The 21915-nt window shown below is 39.0% G+C and overlaps 1 long non-coding RNA gene across 2 annotated transcripts in view; it reads right to left on the bottom strand.

The window, feature by feature from the left end:
- LOC136398008 (uncharacterized) overlaps window positions 1-21915 on the bottom strand; it is a 387489-nt gene that overhangs the window by 235628 nt on the left and 129946 nt on the right. The window lies entirely within an intron of this gene.

Raw genomic sequence — 21915 nt, 5'->3', positions numbered from 1 at the left:
AGAAAAACCTTTAAAACACAAATTCCTTTTCTGCCCACAATCAATCCAATACTAATTTCATGGGGACCAAAAAATGCTGAAGAAGTTCTTGTGAAAATAGAGGCTTTAGGAAGACACTTTGCACAGTGTACTAAAGATTTCTTAAATTTAGGACTGTCTATAGACAAAATGAATTATCTTAGAAAGGGAGGGGCTCCTTGTATCTGGAGGGGTCCAGGTATGAGCACAATGACCTTGGTGAAAAATGGGAACATCTTGCCTGACCAGGCGGTGGCGCAGTGTATAGAGCGTCAGACTGGGATGTGAAGGACCCAGGTTCGAGATCTCAAGGTCGCCAGCTTGAGCGCAGGCTCATCTGGTTTGAGCAAAGCTCACCAGCTTGAACCCAAGGTTGCTGGCTTGAGCAAGGGGTTACTCGGTCTGCTGAATGCCCATGGTCAAGGCACATATGAGAAAGCAATCAATGAACAACTAAGGTGTCACAATGAAAAACTAATGATTGATGCTACTCATCTCTGTTCGTTCCTGTCTGTCTGTCCCTATCTATCCCTCTCTTTGACTCCCTCTCTGTTTCTGTAAAAAAAAAAAAAAAAGAAAGAAAGAAAAAAAAAAAACGGGAATATCTTTAAACACTGGAAGGGTGACTGAGCTAGGGTTAACTAGGATTAAGTCCCCTTTCAACACAGCCTCAATTCTAAACAAACTTGTATTAAGCACCAACTTTGGATTAGAAACTTCCATAAATATTACACATAATTCATTTAACTAGTCTGCAAGATAAGTTTTGTTTTTTGGGGTTTTTTAAAATATTTTTTAGATTTTATTTATTCATTTTAGAGAGGAGAGAGAGAGGGGAGCAGGGGAAGAGCAGGAAGCATCAACTCCCATATGTGCCTTGACCAGGCAAACCCAGGGTTTCAAACCAGTGATCTCAGCATTCCAAGTGGACACCTTATCCACTGCACCACCACAGTACAGGCTGTAAGAAAAGTTTTATCTGAGAAAAATAAATTCACAGAGGATACTTTGTCCAAGATGGTATACCACTTACAGCTTCTAACTCCAAAAATTGTAGTTTCTACCACTCCACATCACCTCCCATGGGTGTAAAAACACTTCCTTCTCTTGACTCTTATATTTATCATTGACACTCTCATCCACTGAGTCTCAAAGGTATCTATTGTTATCCAGCATTTCTTGGAGATGTGATTACATCATTGCTACCCCTTCCTTGGTTCCACTTTTAATCAGTCATAATAACCTATTGATTTCACTTCCAAAATTGTTTTCTCATATTTCTTTCTCTTTGCCTTCCTAATTCCATAACTCCAGACTCAGTTCCATTAACTAATGTATAAACGTCTTCACTAGCCAATCTGTTTTATTTGTAACCACTAAATTAACCTTCATAATGAAAAATCTAGAGTATGTTACTTTGTTGATTAAATACATTAAATACTTTCCCATTCCTTACCAAAAACAAACAAACAAACCTAGTCTGACATTTTTAGCTAAATGAGCCTTCAAGGATTCCATGTGACGGCTTTTGTCTGTTTGGGGGTTTTATTTCACACTAAGCCTTTTCACCTATCATGATTTCATGATTTCCAACCAATATGAAACAGTAGTTTTTCCACTAACACAGCTCTCATTTTATGGCCTCTTTTTCATTCCTCGGGTTGATGCCCATCTGTCTGATTACACATCCCAGGCACATGGGTGTTGAGAAATCTGGTGTCCCAGGTGCTTAGAAGCAGGAGCAGAAGCAGGACAGAGTGGGGGAGGCAGAGTTTTGAAAATAAAGGTCACCAAAAGTTTAGAGGGAATATTATCAATTGGAATGGGTTAAACAAAGAGAAAAATCCCTGTGGAGACAAACGGGATAGCTACCTGGCCAGAAGGGGCATTTCTAAAATGGAGTATAGAGGGCAAAACCTGGAGAAACTCCCCAAGGCACATCCTAGGACTTTCATAGGCTCTTTTTATCTCAATCTGGGATGAAAGAAAGAAGTTAACATTGTTGCTGTAATATAGCTAGCTAGAAGCAGGTCCAACCAGGATGTGGGGTCTAACCAGATGTCTGAACATCCAGCGTTCCTTCTTCAATTCACAAATTCAGTTTAAGATGATATGAGGCCCTGACCTGTGGTGGCACAGTGGATTAAGTGTCAACCTGGAACACTGAGGTCGCTGGTTCAAAACCCTGGGCTTGCCTGGTCAAGGCACATATGAGAGTTGATATTTCTGCTCCTTCCCCTTGTCTCTCTTCTCTCTCAAATGAATAAATAAATATCTTAAAAAAAATAATATGAGGCCATATAAGTCATTTGATAAAGAGTGAGTCTATTTGCCCTGGCTGGTTGGCTCAGTGGTAGAACGTCAGCCTGGCGTGTAAAAGTCCCGGGTTCGATTCCCAGCCAGGGCACACAGGAGAAGCGCCCATCTGCTTCTCCACCCCTCCCCCTCTCCTTCCTCTCTGTCTCTCTCTTCCCCTCCCACAGCCGAGGCTCCATTGGAGCAAAGATGGCCCGGGCGCTGGGGATGGCTCCTTGGCCTCTGCCCCAGGCGCTAGAGTGGCTCCGGTCGCGGCAAAGCAACGCCCCGGAGGGGCAGAGCATCGCCCCCTGGTGGGCAGAGCATGCCCCCTGGTGGGCGTGCCGGGTGGATCCCGGTCGGGCGCATGCGGGAGTCTGTCTGACTGTCTCTCCCGGTTTCTAGCTTCAGAAAAATACAAAAAAAAAAAAAAAAGAGTGAGTCTAAGTAAAATACTTCTGGAACACAGTGGATATAGGCAGGTCCTGATGTCCAGCTAAATAGTTATGCATTTCTGGACTTTTTTAAGACTTTCATTTTAGTTTAAGGATTAAATGAGATACTGCATTAAAAGTGCTCAGTTTTTTAGAGGGCATCTAATAAACAAATGTTTAAAGTTACTATTGTTGAATTATACCCATTCCACTCCTATACAACACAAAATATCTTTTTCCACCAAGGTTTTGCATTTATTTTAAGTGCCCTGAAATTAATACCTAATCATATGTCATAAGTATCATTTAATGTGCTTCACAATTTAATACTATCTTCATTGAGTCCATTTCTCAAAGTTTTGCATATCCTAGAGGGCCAATATCAAGTCCCATGTCTTTCTTGTAACTTTCTTAAATTTCACCAATTGACATTAATTTCTCTCACATGAAATGCGGGAAGTCCAATGTAAATATTTTAAAAAGTAGTTATTTTCAACAGGAAAAAAAGTTTTCTGTTGAGTAATTCTGACTAGCAATGTATATTTTTTAAATGATCACAATATATATATACAGTTTGACTCCAAGTTATACAATTTGGAATCTAAAGACTTTATTAGTGAACTCTTATTTATCTTTTGAAAATATTCTAAAAAACTGAGAACCTAAAACTGTAAAAACAAGTGATTTAGGGGTGTTTTACTCACTAAAATAAAGTTTTATTAAATTGGCACCTTCTTTTTTCTTACTTAGCTAAACTACAAACTAAAAATAAAAGTCAAAACATTACTAATGCAACATAAAACAACAAAATAAACTCATGGTGCTCTTGAACTAAAAAAATCTAAATTTCCTATGGATCTATTTTTTTTTTTTCTGAAGTGAGAAGCTAGGAGGCATAGATACGGACTCCTGCATGTGCCCAACAGGGATCCACTTGGCATACCCACCAGGGGGTGATGCTCTGCCCATCTGGGACATTGCTGCATTGCAACTAGAGCCATTCTAACCCCTGAAGCAGAGTCCATGGAGCCATCCTAAGTGTCTGGGACAACTTTGCTCCAATGGAGCCTTGGCTACAGGAGGGGAAGAGAGCTATAGAGAGAAAGGAGAGGGGGAAGGGTAGAGAAGCAGATGGGTGCTTCTCCTATGTGCTCTGGCCGGGAATTGAACCTGGGATTTCCACACACCAGGCTGATGCTCTACTGCTGAGCCAACCAACCAGGGCCATGGATCTTTTTGAAAGGATCAAATTTATGCTCTCCATCATACAGCTATGGGAAAGAGCCTATAGGGTATGAATATGGCCCATTATGTTTAGACCCCACGGCAAATCAAAACCTTCTTTTTATAACAAAAGAAGACCATCTAGAGGCCTTTCCCCATTTTTTTACTATTTGGGTCAAACAAGATGGATGTCAGAAGTATACAATCTTTTGATTTTGTCTAAAAATTAACTTAATTGAATGTATTTTGCTTTACTACCTTCTATTATTGTTATGAGTAGAAATAATTTTAATGGATTTAAAACAATTATTTAAGTGATTATATTAAAATTGACTTTGCTGATCCTTTTTAATTTAGAATGACATTTTATACAAGAGTGCTATGTCTGTTTATACTTTTTAATTAATTATTTACATAGAGAAATAAAAATGTTAAGGTCTTTAACCAAAATATTAAGTTCTGAAATTAAATGAAAAAAAGGAAAAAGAAACAAAATAAAAATCCTTTGTGAAATTCACATCTGAATTCAAATAACTAAGAATTTTTATCAATTTTTAGTGTATATTGTATGAAGACAATAGATTGATTGATTTTTTTTGCATATAACATTACATGAGGCCACTTAAAAATCTTTAAAAATTTCTGAAAGTCGCTACTCAAGTTATTAAACAGAATAAAAAAGAATACAGAAAAAGTGAACATCCTTGAATACTTTTTTTAAAGTTGCCAATTAGCAGCTAACAAAATTTCCATTAAAGGAGCCACCTATAAATCAGATGAAGAGAGATCTAACTACCACATATAGCTAGAGAAATGATAACATTTTGTAAGAGAAAGATTAATTTTTGAGTGTCCTGTTTATACTTTAAGTACTGAAATAGCTCAAAACAGGGCAAAAATGGTTTGTCACATTCCCTAGACCAGGGGTCCCCAAACTTTTTACACAGGGGGCCAGTTCACTGTCCCTCAGACCGTTGGAGGACCGGACTATAAAAAAAACTATGAACAAATCCCTATGCACACTGCACATATCTTATTTTAAAGTAAAAAAACAAAATGGGAACAAATACAATATTTAAAATAAAGAACAAGTAAATTTAAATCAACAAACTGACCAGTATTTCAATGGGAACTATGCTCCTCTCACTGACCACCAGTGAAAGAGGTGCCCCTTCCAGAAGTGTGGCGGGGGCAGGATAAATGGCCTCAGGGGGCCACATGCGGCCCGTGGGCCGTAGATTGGGGACCCCTGCCCTAGACATTGGGTATTTGATAATCTCGTGTAATACTGGGTTACTCTGTAGGTACTCAGAAAAAAGTAATTGAACTGAGTTACATTTTAGGGTTTCTTGGAATAGCTGTTCTGTGGTAGACAATGAAGTGCTATTTTCTGAACAGGACAGCTTTTCTGTTCTTTCCTCCATTTTGGTGGCTGTGTTGAGAAAAATTAAATAAATAAGGAAGTATATCATAGTAGTTTGAGCAAATACAAACATCCTTTTGACTACCCAGAAGGTGGGACAAGCTCTTCAGCTTCTGCAAAATAGTTAATGGAATAAATTCAGAAATCAGCTTTGCTGATACTCTTGAAAAGACAATAAAGTTAGGTACTGATTTTCTGGGAGTTCATTAACTCTCATGACTAAATCAAGAGCAGAATTCAACTATCACCTGATTCAAGGGCAATTGGGTGGGTGTGATTGTGTGTGTGAATAAATAAAGTAATCCAAAGATAACAGACCCATGGAAATCCATGAGATGTTATCCTTTAAGATTATCTTGTAGGTGGGGCCCCGGTGTCTCAAAAGCTCTGGTATAGGTGAAGATGTGGAGGTAGACACACAGCTATTGTAAAAGGGTGACAAGTAGAAACTCATATGAAACTACACCATCTTTTATCAAGTCTTCTGTGTCCCACAAAGAAGCAATTTTCTGTTTCTGTTTTATAAGGAGAACTTGAGTTTAAAAAGCTTAAAATCAATTCTACCTATTGAGCAACAAAGAGTATCGTAACTTTGACACTGCGGGATCCAAAGTAATTGAAACAGTTGTGCTTTCCCTTTCAATTTTACCTTTCTTTTGCAATCCCTGGAGTGTGACCACATTCCCAGATACCCAGAATAAAATGCTAATTCCTCTTGTATGGGCTAATATTTTTTTCTATATAACAATGACTCAGTTCAGGTTAAACAGAAGACTACAGAAAAATCTTAAAAAGGAGCTACTTCTGCCCATCGTCTTGCTACCATATTACATAAACACTTGCCTCCCAAGACACTGTAGGAGCAATACAATCGGTCTATCAATAGATTTTCCTTGTTGTGAGTAGAAACTAGACATTGCTGAGTAAGAAAAAAATGAATGAATTCCTGGAGTTGCAGATGAAAGCCAGTGCAAAAGGTCTCTGCTCCCTTGGAGTAAGTGCCACCAGGTAACGGAAAGCTTCTCATTCTGTAGCATTCCAAATGGTTTGATCTTTGCCAGAAAATAACAGCTGCTACACCCAACTGTGTACTTCAGTGTCTGGTGAGTACCCATAAACAACTAATTTCCATTCACTTTGCAACTTGCATGGTACTAGACAATGAACATAGAGGGGATTACAATATAGCAAATGGTGCTTTGTCAGATATCTACATGTAATGAACTATATACATATGTACATACATATATATGTCTTTATATCTATATGTACACATATAAATATATCAGATTTTATTCTGGAAATGGTTACAGCAGCTAAAGGAGCTGTGAATTTCTTTCTTTACTTCCATAGTCTAAATCTCTGTCAGACAAAGCTCACATTTCCATATAAGAAGTTCCTATGAATTCACAGAAAGAGAAAATGTGACTATTCTTTTATCTGCCTTCTCTCTCAAGTAAGAAAAAATAGCAAGGGTTTCTGCTATCAGATCTCTATCTTAATAAATGAAGGAGGTTTTTTGCTTTGTTTGTTTGTTTGCTTGTTTTTTTAAATCTTTAGTCTCTAGACCAAGACCTAATCCTTTCTAGAAACTGGCTCCTGATTTTCTCCGCCAAACATCCTTAAATTCAAAGTGTTCCTTCCTAAGACCACAAACACTCTCTGCCTAGCCCGAGTGCTTTCTCTTTACTTTCATGGGCACCGTGGTGAAATGTCACCCCAGCTATGCATCATGCTAACCTGCTGACTCATATCACTATCATTGCCAAACTCCTTGTGTGAGGTCCTGGGCCACTCTGATCGACTTGGTTTTCTCTACCAGTGCTTAAGCTGATGATTAAGATTCAGGGTTCTGGGAGCTGGATGATGTCACATTGGCACCTAAAGTCAACCATAGTGACAGCATTTCCATCACAGAAATCAACAGACACAACAATTTCTACCCTACTCACTCATAATCTCAACAAAATGTACTTGGGTATTTCTAATTCCTTAAAAAAAAGGAAGAAAAAAATGAAAAATATGTTAATGTTAAACAGACATTAAAAAGCTTCAGCTAATATACAACTCTTCAAAATGGCCATTGGAATTCTATATAATATCCTGGAGTCCTGTAGTGTGAGACTAAGGATAGAAGACTCTTAAACAGTGCTATTCATGAACTCTCTGCAGTAATAGGAATATTCTGCCTCTGCTCTGTCCCAATAAGGTAGACACTGAGGACATGTGGCTATTGATCACTTCACATAGTTCACTTAAGTAATTGAGTTTATTTTTTACCATTCTTTAAATTAGGATTAAAATTGCTATATGTGATTAGAGACTACTCTATTGAACAAAACAGCTCTACCTTAAAAATTGGCACTAGGCCACAAGCTGACATTTAGGGATGTCTCTATGCCAAAGAAACTCTCCATTCATCCCAAACAAATACCTCAGAATAGGACTAAGGCAAAACAATGCTAACATTTTAACAAAATTATTTTTATTCTCTTGTGACTGGAAGATAGAATATTATTTTCTGAAAAATAACTCGTATTGAATTCTAGCCTTTAATTAATATATATAAACAATTACCTTCAAGCTAAATAATTTAAACCTCTTTAAAATTTCCTAGAGGCCAGGATAGCCCTATCTTCTCATCATGTCAGTGATGGGGTTTAGGGCACACTCCCCCAAAACATGGTGTCTTGGAATATTGACTATTTAAAGGTGAAGGAACTGAGAAATGGCAGGTGCAGGCCAGACTCTCTAATCTTCCCCTCCACCCCTGAAGCTGGTCATAGACCCTGCTGTGAACCGCCCTGTCCTGTATCTGGAGCAAGAATCATCACCCCCTCTCCCAGACAGATAGATGCTGGGAGGAATCCGAACAAACCGGCCCTGCCAAGTTTCCCCCAGTTCACTACCTCTAGCCCATACCCTTTGTCCTATCATGTTTTCCCATGTCTTTCCACTCTTTTTTTTTTTGTATTTTTTCTGAAGCTGGAAACGGGGAGGCAGTCAGACAGACTCCTGCATGCGCCCGACCAGTATCCACCTGGCATGCCCACCAGGGGGTGATGCTCCGCCCATCTGGGCCTTTGCTCTGTTGCATCCAGAGCCATTCTAGCGCCTGAGGCAGAGGCCATAGAGCCATCCTTAGCGCCCGGGCCATCTTTGCTCCAATGGAGCCTTGGCTGCGGGAGGGAAAGAGAGAGACAGAGAGGAAGGAGAGGAGGAGGGGTGGAGAAGCAGATGGGCATCTCTCCTGTGTGCCCCGGCCGGGAATCAAACCCGGGACTCCTGCACACCAGGCGGATGCTCTACCACTGAGCCAACCGGCCAGGGCCTCTTTCCACTCTTTTTCAAACCTAGTGCAAAAGAATATTGAGGCTTAACCATTTCTTTGGGTATTTATTCCATTATAAAAGTTCCCTTGCCATGTAAAATTTATATGAAGTAAGTTTGAGTGCTTTTCTCCTGTCAATCCATCTTTGTCGGTTTAATTTTCAGGCCCAGCCAGGGACTTAGGAGGGGTCCAGGAGAAGTTTCCTTTCTCCACCAGCTTTACAGGACGCATGCAAAAAGCAGGGTGCTGGTGCCTGTGACAGCGATATGGCAGTGTGAGCCAGAGTTGTAGACAACCAGAGGGTTACTCAGACCAGAACCCTGCTGATCCCATTGCACCAATGAGCAGGGACTGTTGAGAGGAAGGGAGGAAATACAGTGATAAGTGGGAACAGCAGACACAAAAGTTTACAAAACAAGTGTGGGCAATCATAGCAGACATAGCACCATGAATGTACGTGCAGTGTTGTCAACTCTCTTACCAACTTGGAAAAATTTATTAACATTAAACCACAATATTGTCATCCTTGTCTTCTTAATCACTATGCACTGCTGGCAGCCGGTCACCACTAATAGTAGGAATAGAGCTATCAAGAGCCTTAGGGCTTCCGGTGAACCTGACCAGAGCAAAGGCAGACTTCACAGCCCTCTAGTCTGCTAAGGGGTATGGATGTTTGTGTGAGAAGTATAATCACTTTAATTTCAAACTGCATTGCTCCCTATTTCCTGCTCTTTAGCAGGGGGTTTCCAGCCTGTTCAGAGGTAACAATACTCTGAACACAAAGAGGTATTTTCCAAGTCTCTCCTAAAAGTGGCAGAGCCAGAGCCCTCCCACCGGGCTGAGCTCCCCTTGCCTACCATTATTCATGGGCAGGCTGCTGGGAACCACTTGCACCATCTGCCTCCAGCTGTGTTGGCATAACAGAAAGTCAAACACTCTGCAACAAGCTCCAACCCTAAATTTATTGTAAAAGCCACCATTTCTGTTTCATTTGGCTAATAAACAATCTCACACTATTAGGATGGTTAATTATAAATAACACTCTGGCCTCTTTTAATTGAAATCTACATTAATTTAGAGCCTTTTTATGAGACTAGAATTAAGAAACAAAAAGCATTAGGGATGAATAGAAATGGACCACCCTATTTATATTTTTTAAAACATCTCAAAAGCTAAGCATTAAAGTGCCTCTAAAAAGTAATAATACTTTTCACTTTAGCAGAAATTTTCCTCTCCTGTTATCCAACTGCATTGCTAATGTTAAAACTTACATCTTTAAAAGCAAATGAGGAAATTCATGGAACTCTAGTCTTTCATTAAAAATATTTATTGATTGTCTATTATGTACAAATAACTGAGCTGAATGCAGTAGGACAATGATTTGGAAATTTTGATTGTAAGAAACATTTAATATTATGACACAGTATACACTTATGAATATATTTATGTAACTTAATATTTTATAAAGTAATATTTAACCTTAATGTGTGTGGTATATCCTAATATTTTCTACCTATTTTAATTGATCATTTATTATAATGACCTATTTAATAAAAATAATCACTAACTTAATTTTAAAACCCACTAATGTGTTAAAATCTGCAGTTTGGAAACAAGAATGAAAAAGGTAGCAAGATAAATAATATTCCATTTCCTGCCCTTATTGACCTTTTGGTCAAACAGCAAAAATAAAACAACAACAAAAAAGAAAGAATAACAATAAGAATAGAACAAAGAGATAAAGAAGCAGCCTGGGACTTTAAAGAAAAGATTATAATACAAGACAGAATATTACAGGCATCATGGAAGTTGAAAAAAAATGACAATCAAGAGAAAGATTTAATGGAGAAACTGATGTTAATGATGGAACTAGAAAGCTGGTAGGATTTTGAGAGGCAAAAGCCCAGAAGAAGAGAAAGGACATTCCAGATGGAGTTCACAGCATGGGCCAAGACACACAGATGAATAGGGAAAGGAGTGGTGGGTTTAGGAAATAGTGAGTCATCTACTCTGGCTAGAGAAAAATGAAGAAACAGAGAAGAACACTGGAAAGAAAAAAGGGATTTTGGATGTCAGAATGAATATTACTTTAAAATTTAGTAGGCAATGAGGAAAAATTTTTAATTGTCCATCCATCTAGCCATTCAGCCAGCCAGCAAGAACTTAATAAGCAACAACTGGTACATTCCTCTGAAAGATCCAGGAGAAAATGAGTAAGAAACAATTTCTGGCCTTTTACTTTTTATATTCTTGCAAGTGGTAAAAACCAAACAAAACAATTAAACAATCAGTAATAACACAAAAAGAAGCCATTTAAGAAAATTAATCTGGCAACCTCTTGAAGAAGAACTTTGAGCTAGCTGTAGGAGACTGAAAGCAGGAGAGCCAATTTATGAAGTGGAAAAGACTAATTGTCTATAAGCTTACAGGTGAAATGTTACTGTAGCTCTGCCAGTCAAACCTCCTTTCACTGAGATTTTGTTGGTCTGACAGGATTCATTTCTGTATCATTATTAGTATCATTTTTACCAGTCTTGAGTTCATTCTCAGCTGAAGGAGCCACATTCTCCCCTTTGTTATTTTCCTTGTTTCACTTTTTCTGTCATAGTGGACTTTATTATACAAAAGGCAGGGTATGAAATAGTTATTAATCAGATGCTTCTTGGCTCACTTCATCACTACACACAGCCACCATGTGCCTCGTATTTCTAAAGGCTTTAGATGTTACAGCAACGCATGTTTCTCTAGCACTAAGGAAAGGTAACCCGAGTTTTTAGCTGCATGATTTATGTTTTGGGTGATTAATATCTAGTTTTCCTTGTTTTCAAATCTATTGTATGATTTTTCTCTTTTATTTTAAAACAAATGCTTTTATCCCTTTGTACTTAGGGTAGTTGTATTTGGCTATAAAAGGGGCCACTTGGTATCAGAACACCCTCTCATATTTGCCTAATAATCCCTTTTAAGTAATCTGGCTGTTGTTAATGGCTTTAAAAAAAAAAAAAAAAAAAAACCAATCATACACTTAGAACCAAAATTAGCATCTAAATGAGGATGTTTTAAAACGCATGCCTAGGGGTTGCTGGCTTCACCTTTTTTATAGTTTGGCATGTTAAATTATGTAAAATAGAAATGGCATTTTAGTATTTAATGAATTAATGCAGAATCTATTGAGACTGCCTCCCATTCCCACCTTTTTTCCCTTATAGAGTCCACAAAATGCTTTTTAAAATATGAGAAATGGCCATGAATTTTAAAGCAAGTGTCAGAAGGCAGAGAATGCTTCCCTTCTCAATAACCACCCCATCCAAAGCAAAGTATTACTAGGAAAAATGCTAGGTATTGAAAATCTCACTTTCAAATCAAACATTTTTTTCTGATGTTGTTGTGCACAATGAAATTAATTAAGTTTGCATTGAATGTTTCTGGAGAACTGTATCATGGTTTACATGATATAGTACCAATTCAATTAGCAAAAAATATTTCATTAGTTAAATCAAGAAATGATGACACCAGAAGGAAATAAAATATCTATTCAAAAATATTCAAAGGACATAGAAAAATAATGATTAGAGCAGTTACAAACAATATGGAGAAAGATATAATGAAGTCAGGGGTTGTCACTAGTGACCAGTGTGTTTTAGCTGGTGTAAGGCCAGTACTTGCAACCCTGGAGGCCATTCACATGCAGGTTCTCATTGGATTCAGGTAGACGGTAAAGAAACAGTGGAGCCAAAAAAGGGTGGGCCATTCCTTTATTAAAGTCTCGCACCAGCAGATGAACAAACACATAGGAAAACACTTCCCTTTCACTCATCCAGAGCGCCCAAAGCCCTGACACATCGTTGGTCAAATAAGTTTGTAAAATATGATTTTTATGTTTGCTCACTCATAGTTTGCATTGGGGGCTGGGTAGCACCAGCTATATGTGGTCTGAAATTGCAAATGATCTTCCTGCTTAGGAAGGATCATTGTTTTGCCAATGTTTGCTGGAGGAGAGGTTTTCTTGCCAGAAAGTTTTGAAAAGGGAGAGAAAGAAGAGTGAAAGAAACCACATTTGCAGAGTGAGAGAGGAGAGAATGCAGAGTGCTGAAGAAGAAGCCATGTTTACAGAGTGAGAGAAGGTGTGCAGATGGGGAACCAGAGCTGAGGGGCTTTGTGAGCTCCACTGAGACTGGTGGGGCCTTTGATTCTAGGAGAAACCAGAGAAGATTCTACCAGTTGTGGTACTGGAGAATATGTCAGTGGCTTTGGGAGCCCTGAATAGAAAGAGAAGTGTTTTCCCTGGATGTTTGCTCATCGACCTGTGCAAGACTTTAATAAAAAAATAACCCACCATTTTTTGGCTCCACTGTTTCTTTACCATCTTCCCAAATCCAATGAGAACCTGCATGTGAATGGCCACGAAGGCCGCAACTACCGGCCATACTATGGAACATACTCTCCGGTTTCACAACCAGAAAAATATTTGGTTTTTCCTAGAATCAAAGACCCCACCAGTCTTAGCGGAGCTTGCAAAGCCCCTCAGCTCTGGTTCCCCATCTGCACACCTTCTCTTTCTCTGCCAACATGGCTTCTCCTCTCTCTGCATAAACTGGCTTCTTCTTCAGTACTCTGCATCTCTCTGCTCTCACTCTGCAAACATGGCTTCTTTCTGCCTCTTCTCCTTCTCTTCTTTCTCTGCAAAACTCTCTAGCAGGAAAACCTCTCCTCTAGCAAGCATTAGCAAAATACTGGCCCTTCCCAAGCAGGAAGGTAATTTGCAATTTCACAGACCACATATATTTGGTGCTGCCCAGCCCCCAATGCAAACTATAAGCAAGCAAATATAAAAATCATATTTTACACACTTATTTGACCAACAGCTGGACATCACAAACATTTTCAAAAAATTAGATCTATTGTCTGGTTGTTTGAGAGAAAGGACCATTTAAGTCATTTAGAAATAAATAATACTAAATAATCAGGCTTATGGTATAGAACAGGGAAGAAGGGAATGTTTAGATGAGCTCATAAACTGGCTCTTTCTGTAATTCTAAAGATCTTATTTTGTAGTGTAGAAAATCAAAGTAGAAGAATTTCTATGGGGGATTTGATGATGTGATGATGATGATGATGATGATGATTTCTGCTTAAATAATAAAAACAGTCTTAAATGGAAAGATCTTAGGAAAAAATACATATATCCAAATCATAAGAGATTTGCAAGTGATAAAGGCTTCAACCATCAATAGCACTCTGGAATTTCAAAGCACTGGGACCTAAAGTGATTGTTTTCTTCTAGTCTCTATTGTTTCCTTGCTGTTTTTGTCTCCCTTCCATTGGCCGCTCCCCAGGCCCCAACACAGTCTCTTCACTTATCCTTAAGACAACTTCTTATTCACTTTGCAAGACCAGCTCCACTTTTTATTTAATGATTTTGTTTTTTGCTAATACCATCTTCATAGAAAATCACATTTTGCCTCCTCTTTGAATAATTTTTATTTAAAATATATTTCTTATGGTATTTCAATATGTGAGTGAATCATACTCATTTTCAAAAAATGGGCAAAATATGCAGTAGCTGTGTCTAAGGTAGAAATTAAGATTTTTTCATTCTGCCTATATCACTAACCACTCCTTAGAACTGGCAACTAACAACATTCGGGTACATATTTGATGTTCATGCAAATAATCCTATCTATACATGAGTGTATATACTATTTGTTATTTTTATAGAGTCAAATTTATTACCCTCTTTGTATTTATAATTTTTATTTTTTATGTCTTACAAAGATTTTCCTTGACATAGTGTTTTCATTTGCAATAGAATCACTTGGTTCTTGTTGTTGTTCCCACAGTATTATCTTCTATAGAACTAGTAGGTTACACTGCAATTATTTGTTTCCTTCTGTAAAGCCAGAAGCCACGGCCAGGGCCACTATCACAGCCGCCTGGCTCATGCAGGTTCGCATTGGATTCGGACAGTCGGTAAAGAAACAACGGAGCCACAAACTGGTGGGCCATAGTCTTTAATCCTAGCTTGCACCCAGCGGGCAAGTAAAAACATACACTGGGCTCCAAAACCCAGTCACATTCAGTGCTCACAAAGCTACTGGCTTATCCGAGCTTCCTAGAATCAAAGGTTTCTAGCTCACCAGACTTATTCACCTCTGTTCCCCATCTCCTTCCTTCTCCAGCGTCAAACTGCACAAACTGGCCTCTCACTCAACACTCCGCCATCTTGGCTGCTTCTCCTGGCCTACTCCACGTGGCCTCCTTCTGCTCTCTGCTCTGCTCTCTCCTCTAATGATAATCTCAGGAACCAAGAGAGCCAACTCCTATTCTGCCCCCATTTTATAGTGTAGCTTTACAACCTTTAATCCAATATACAAAATAGGGAAGTCTCTAATACAAAGTCACTTCTGAGTCATGATGGGATTGTACCACCCCACATCAAAAAGGGTGGGAAAGGCTTAATCCCAAAACCAAGCCCCAGGCTTCAACGATCCCCAACACACATTAATATCACCTGGGCAACGGCCTCACGTGGGCAGGGCCGTCTTTAACAAAGTGAGCATAATACATTTTATCTGCCCAACACCTTCATTAGATAGTGGGCTTGTAAAGCCAGGAGCCACCATCGTGGCCATTCACATGCAGGTTCACATTGTATTTGAACAGTTGGTAAAGAAACAACAGAGCCAAAAACTGATGGACCATCATCTTTAATCCTAGCTTGCACCCAGTGGGCAAGTAAAAACACACACTGGGCTCCAAAACCCACTCACATTCAGTGCTCACAAAGCTACTGACTTTATCTGAGTTTCCTAGAATCAAAGGTTTCTAACTCACCAGATTTACTCACCTATGTTCCCCATCTCCTTCCTTCTCCCTGCACAAACTCTGCACAAACTGGCCTCTCACTCAACACTCCGCCATCTTGGCTGCTTCTCCTAGCCTCCTCCATGTGGCCTTTCTTTGCTCTCTGCTCTCTGCTGTCTCTTCTAATGCTAATCTCAGGAACTAAGAGAGCAAGCTCCCATCCTGCCTCCATTTTATAGTGTAGAAATCAAAACCTTTAATCCACTATATAAAATAGGAAGTCTCTAATATAAAGTCAACTATCTGAAGCATGATGGGATTGTATCACCCCACATCAAAAAGGGTGGGAAAGGCTTAATCCCAAAACCAAGCCCCAGGCTACAAGGATCCTGCCTGCCCACAGCCCATCCCCAACACACATTAATATCACCTGGATGACAGGCTTCCATGTGGGTAGCACCATCTTTAACAAAGTGAGCATAATATATTTTATCTGCCCAACAGGACTCCAAGAAGGCAGTGACCATGCCATATAGGTTTTTATATTCCCGTTAGTGAGGCAGCCAAAATATGCCATGGCATATAAATAATAGCTGGAAAATGAGTAAGTAAATGAACATAAATAAATAATGTTTTGCATCAGCATAATCAACTTAAAATAAATTTATAACCTTGTTATGGAATTAATCACATTCAGTTACAAAATCATTGTTGGGCAAATAAGCTTGTAAAATGTGTTTTTTTAGGTTTGCTCGCTTATATTTTTCATTGGCCTGGGCAGCTCCAGGTATATGTAGCCTGTGAAAGGCATTAGTGGTTGCCCTCAGGGCAGCAGATTGCAAATTGTGGATTACCTTCCTGCTTGGTGTGGGGGGTCATTGTATTTCTAATGTTTACTGGAGAAGGGATTTTTTCCCTCAGCCTGAGTTTTCCAGAAAGAGAAGAAGGAGTGCAGATGTAGAACCAGAGGTGAAGGGCTTAGGGAGTTCTGTTGAGGCTGGTGGGGGCCTTTGATTCCAGGAGAAACCAGTGAAGATTTTCCAGGTTATGGAACCGGAGAACGTGTCAGGGCTTTGGGAGCTTTGAATGGGAGGGAAGCGGTCTTCCCTGCCTGTTTGTTCGTCCACTGTTTCGGACTTTACTAAAAGGGAATGGCCCAGCATTTTTTGGCTCCACAGTTTCTTTACCGTCTGCCCAAATCCAATGAGAATCGCATGGCCATGACAGTGGTGGCCACTGGCCATTCAATTATAACATTTTAATTACTAAAATTCACCATTATTTAATAATCATTTCCTAAAGTACACTTTTAAAAATTTTCACAATTTTTTTATATCACTAATTGCAATGTCTTTTTGCTCAGTTGAACTAGCTTTTAAAAATGGTGATTGTTATTGTTGGGCAGATAAAATGTATTAAGCTCACTTTGTTAAAGATAACACGAGGAGGCAGTCGCCCAGGTGATATTAATGTGTGTTGGGGTGGGCTAGGGGCAAGCAGAATCCTTGTAGCCTTGGTTTTGGGATTAAGCCTGTCCCACCCTTTTTGGTGTGAGGTGGTACAATCCTATCATGCCTCAGAGAAGTGACTTTGTATTAGAGACTTCCCTATTATGTATATTGGATTAAGGGTTTGGATTTCTACACTATAAAAGGGAGGCAGAACGGGACTCGGGCCCTTGGTTCCTGAGGTTAGCATGAGAGAGCGGAGAGAGTAGAGCCAGCAGCTAAAGGAGGCCACGTGGAGGAGGCCAGGAGAAGCAGCCAAGATGGCAGAGTGCTGAGTGAGATGCCAGTCTGTGTAGAGTTTGTATCTGGGATAAGGAAGGAGATGGGGAACTGAGGAGAAGAAGGCTGGTGAGCTAGAAACCTTTGATTCTAGGAAACTCGGATAAGTCAGTGGCTTTGTGAGCACTGAGTGTGACTGGGTTTTGGAGCCCAGTGTATGTTTTTACTTGCCCGCCGGGTGCAAGGTAGGATTAAAGGCTATGGCCCACCAGTTTTTGGCTCCACTGTTTCTTTGCCGACTGTCCGAATCCAATGTGAACCTGCACTGGCTGGGCTGCTCTGATGGTGGCCCTGGCCGCGGCTCCTGGCTTTACAGTTATATCTAACTAAATTTAATCCTACCCTAAATAGTTATAAGAGAGGGCAGTTATCTTGGGAGCAACAGAAACCAAGTATGGGAACCCATTTGGACTCACTTTGCTCCACTTCCTCAGCTGTCAGTTCAGAATAGCTTGTCCTCAATACTGGAAACATAGCCATGTACAGATTTTGGTTCACTATTAGCATCCAGAGACATAAGAAGTTTTGCCTCCCAGGTCTGTGTTAAAACATAATAATAAATAAATAAATAAAATAAGAGAATGATCACTTGGCCAGACACAGGTCAATAGATACCTCTTAGAATAATCACTGTAGCTAGAGTAATGATTGGGAGATTATAACCCTTTGACTACTAATGAATAAATTCCATTATAAAAAAAATGAAGAAAGATAACATCTCTGCAAATGCTCCGGTTAAAACCTATGGGTCTGAAGTCAGACAGACCTGAGTCTTACAATGTCTTGTGACTTAACTTTTCTGGGCCTCAGATTCTTCATCTGTAAATTAGGGAAATGGACAAAGACTTGACCTGGGGGTGGGAGGGTGTGAAGACATAATACAATGTAGAAAAGATATTGTTGGGCAGATAAAATGTATTATGCTCACTTTGTTAAAGATGACACGAGGAGGCCGTCACCCAGGTGATATTAATGTGTGTTGGGGGTGGGCTAAAGGCAGGCAGAATCCTTGTAGCCTGGGGCTTGGTTTTGGGATTAAGCCTTTCCCACCCTTTTTGATGTAGGGCGGTACAATCCAATCATGCCTCAGAGAAGTGACTTTGTATTAGAGACTTCCCTGTTTTGTATATTGGATTAAAGGTTTTTGAATCTACACTATAAAATAGGGGCAGAAAGGGAGCTTGTGCTCTCTTGGTTCCTGAATGATTAGCATGAGAGAGCAGAGAGAGTAGAGCCAGCAGCAGAAGGAGGCCACATGGAGGAGGCCAGGAAAAGCAGCCAAGATAGCGGAGTGCTGAGTGAGATGCCAGTTTTTGCAGAGTTTGTATCTGGGACAAGGAAGGAGATGGGGAACTGAGGAGAATAAGTCTGGTGAGCTAGAAACCTTTGATACTAGGAAACTCGGATAAGTCAGTGGCTTTGTGAGCACTGAATGTGATTGGGTTTTGGAGCCCAGTGTGTGTTTTTACTTGCCCGCTGGGTGCAAGCTAGGATTAAAGACTATGGTCCACCAGTTTGTGGCTCCGTTGTTTCTTTACCGACTGTCCGAATCCAATGCGAACCTGCATGGGCCGGGCTGCTTTGATGGTGGCCCTGGCCGTGCCAGCTGGCTTTACAGATATGTATTAAAATTATGCACCTGAAACCTGTATAATTTTGTTAACCAGTATCACCCCAACAAATTCAATTAGAAAGAAAAAATGTACTATAAAGAATTATTATATAAATTCACTGAAATAAGCAAAGTGCTTTATAGATTACTGTCCAATAAATCTTAGCTATCATGATCATCCTCAACTTCATCTTATCATCACTGCTGAATAATCTGAAAGAATATTTAGAAATAGAAGAACATTTTTTAAAGAAAAAATAATTGTGTCTGACCTATGGTGGTGCAGTGGATAAAGCACTGACCTGGAATGCTGAGGTTTCCAGTATGAAATTCCTAACTTGCCTTATCAACGTACATATGAGAAGTAACTACCAGTTGATGCTTCCTGCTCTCTCCTCCTATCTTTTCTCTCTCTCCCCTCCCTAAAAATCAATAAATAAAAATCTTTTTAAAAAGAATAAAGAATTGAGAAAAATAAATAAGAGAGAATGGTAGACTATTTTGACAAAAAGAAAGTAAATTACAATATGCAAATACTCAAATACTTGAGATACTACAGAGCCTAATAGCAGTAGCTATAAATCATTAACCTCATAGCATTGTGCTAACAACTTTATAGATCTCATCTCATTTACTCTCACAAATATTCTAGGAGGCTCTTATTTTACAAATAAAAAACTGGAGATCATAAAGATGAATAAATTATTAGAAGCACTTATAATATCAAGTTAAACCAAGTAAAATTTGCATTAAGAAAGTGTTGCTCAGTGAGGCAATTGTATGACTGCTGGATGTAATATTCAGTAACACTGTGCTCTGACTCTGAGCCTGCCTCCAGTAGCTGCATGGATATAAACTAATCATGCAACTTTTCTGAGATTTCATTTCCATATTTGTCATATCAAAATAATGCCAGGTTCTAATGGAGGAGGAGAGTGCAATGCTGTGTGCTTGACACACCCACGGACCCCATCTGCACAAGGAGCTGGAAATGAATTCTTTATCCTGGGGTCTCTGTGTTAGGAATTCATGCCTGACATAAAATCAACATAAATGCATTGATCCAACATTCATGGACACAGAGAAATACACAAGTAACAGGATCAACTGAATTCAAAAGAAACACAGGGAGAAGGTAATGAGCAAAACATACATATTGGTAGAAATCATGGTTCAACAGGAACTATGAAGTTCAAAGCAGAAAAGAGTCAATCCAGTGGAAGAGAGACCCTGAGACAAGTGTAAATAGATGTCTATCTACACCCATCACAACTATCAACAAGAAAGAAAAACCCTGCTTTAAATATATTCTCAAAAGTACATTAAATTAACAACATAAATTTTGGAATCTAAGTTCTCTGATGTCTGCCAAGAAGATTGTCAAGATTTTTTTTGCCATTTCCCTACTGATCCATACCAACCCCATTAGCTGAAATTACCTGATCATGTTTCTGTGATTGAAACCAAAAACTCTGACAAGCATCCCTATGAACTTCAAATGACGATAAAATTAAATATGAAAATACTTTAAAATATATAAAACTATACAAATCAGTATATTTTTATTGTAAAGAGATATAACAACTGTATGTGTCTTAAAGAGACCAAATGTCAGTAAAGATAAAAAATTACTTAGAATGAATAGAAAAAAATGAATTCTACTATTTATATTTACAAAAAGGTGAATATAAAATATATTTTAAAAAAGCATTTTTAAGGTTATGATTTCCTTCCGAGTTCCAATGAGGACAACTGTCAAGATATGTTCTCCCTCTCAAAAAGAAAAAAAAAATAGCTGAAACAGTTTTCCATTAAAATATCTCAATTTCTCCATAATGCTCCTTGAGAAATGATTGAAGCTCCTTCACTTGGAATACAGGTCTGGAAAACATCATTAAAAGATGCTGGAGGGAACTAATCTGTACTACCCTGGGGATGGCAGTGCTGAATGGAAGTCCTTTCATCTTTATTTTAGACTCTTCTGTAATACATTTCCTTTCTGGGAAAGAATTTATCTCCGTCCAACAACATGCTGGGAAAATGGCAATACCAAACTATATCATAATGCAATAATCTATATAATTAAATTATTTCATGGATCAATAGAAATGTGAAAATTGTGAAAAACTGTGAAATGTAATAATGTATCTGACATTATAATTTCCAATGGCTTATTTATTCTTCAAGGGCTTGATACGTTGATGCTCATTTGATTTCCCTGAACAAAGAAATGTTTCCTAGTTTGCTCTGGTTCTTCATTCTTTAGACAAATATATGTAGAGAGCATGGTCTGTGTAAGGCATTGTGTTAAGTGCTAAAGGGGACAAGAGAAAAGAACAGTGTCTCTTTAAGAAGTCTGTATTTTAATATAGACAGGGAGGCTGTGTGTTACAGTAGAAAGAGAATGCTGAGAACACACACATGGGGTTCACATTCCATCTCTGCCCCTTACCAGCTGGGTTGCTGGCTCTTTATGTGTTAAATCAGGATAAAAGTGCCTTTTTGAGGTGCCGGTTATGAGAATGGGGAGATAAGGCTTATAAATGCCTAGCAAAATATTGGTATTCAATCAGTATGACTTTCCTACTCTTTAAAGAAGCAAAAAACTATAGTCAGGGTAATATGAGCTGAATATATAAACCAATTACAAGAGAGTGATGTGGGAGCTTTTCTCTAGCTCTTTTAATATAGTGTTTGTGAACTAGGACAATAAGATGTCAGAAACATCTGGGAAGTTTTTAAACAAACTCTGCCCCGACCATTCCAACTACCTCTCAGCTCCCATCCACTTCTTACAATACACACACATCTTAAAAGGTATCAGAATCAGGTGCAGAGTAGGTCAAGAAGTTAGGGGAATGCTGATTTTGGCCAATTTATTCAACCGTTCTAAGTTTCAATTTAGGAAAAATACCATTACTGCAAAGGTCTTCCATTCCCAATAACTAACATTGTGAAGGCCTTTTATGTTAGGTTTTCCGATAGAC

The sequence above is a fragment of the Saccopteryx leptura genome, chromosome 3 (assembly GCF_036850995.1).
Source record: "Saccopteryx leptura isolate mSacLep1 chromosome 3, mSacLep1_pri_phased_curated, whole genome shotgun sequence".
In the NCBI taxonomy this organism is placed as follows: Eukaryota; Metazoa; Chordata; class Mammalia; order Chiroptera; family Emballonuridae; genus Saccopteryx; species Saccopteryx leptura.
Note: the sequence above shows the minus strand (reverse complement) of the source record. Positions and strands in the feature narration are given on the sequence as shown.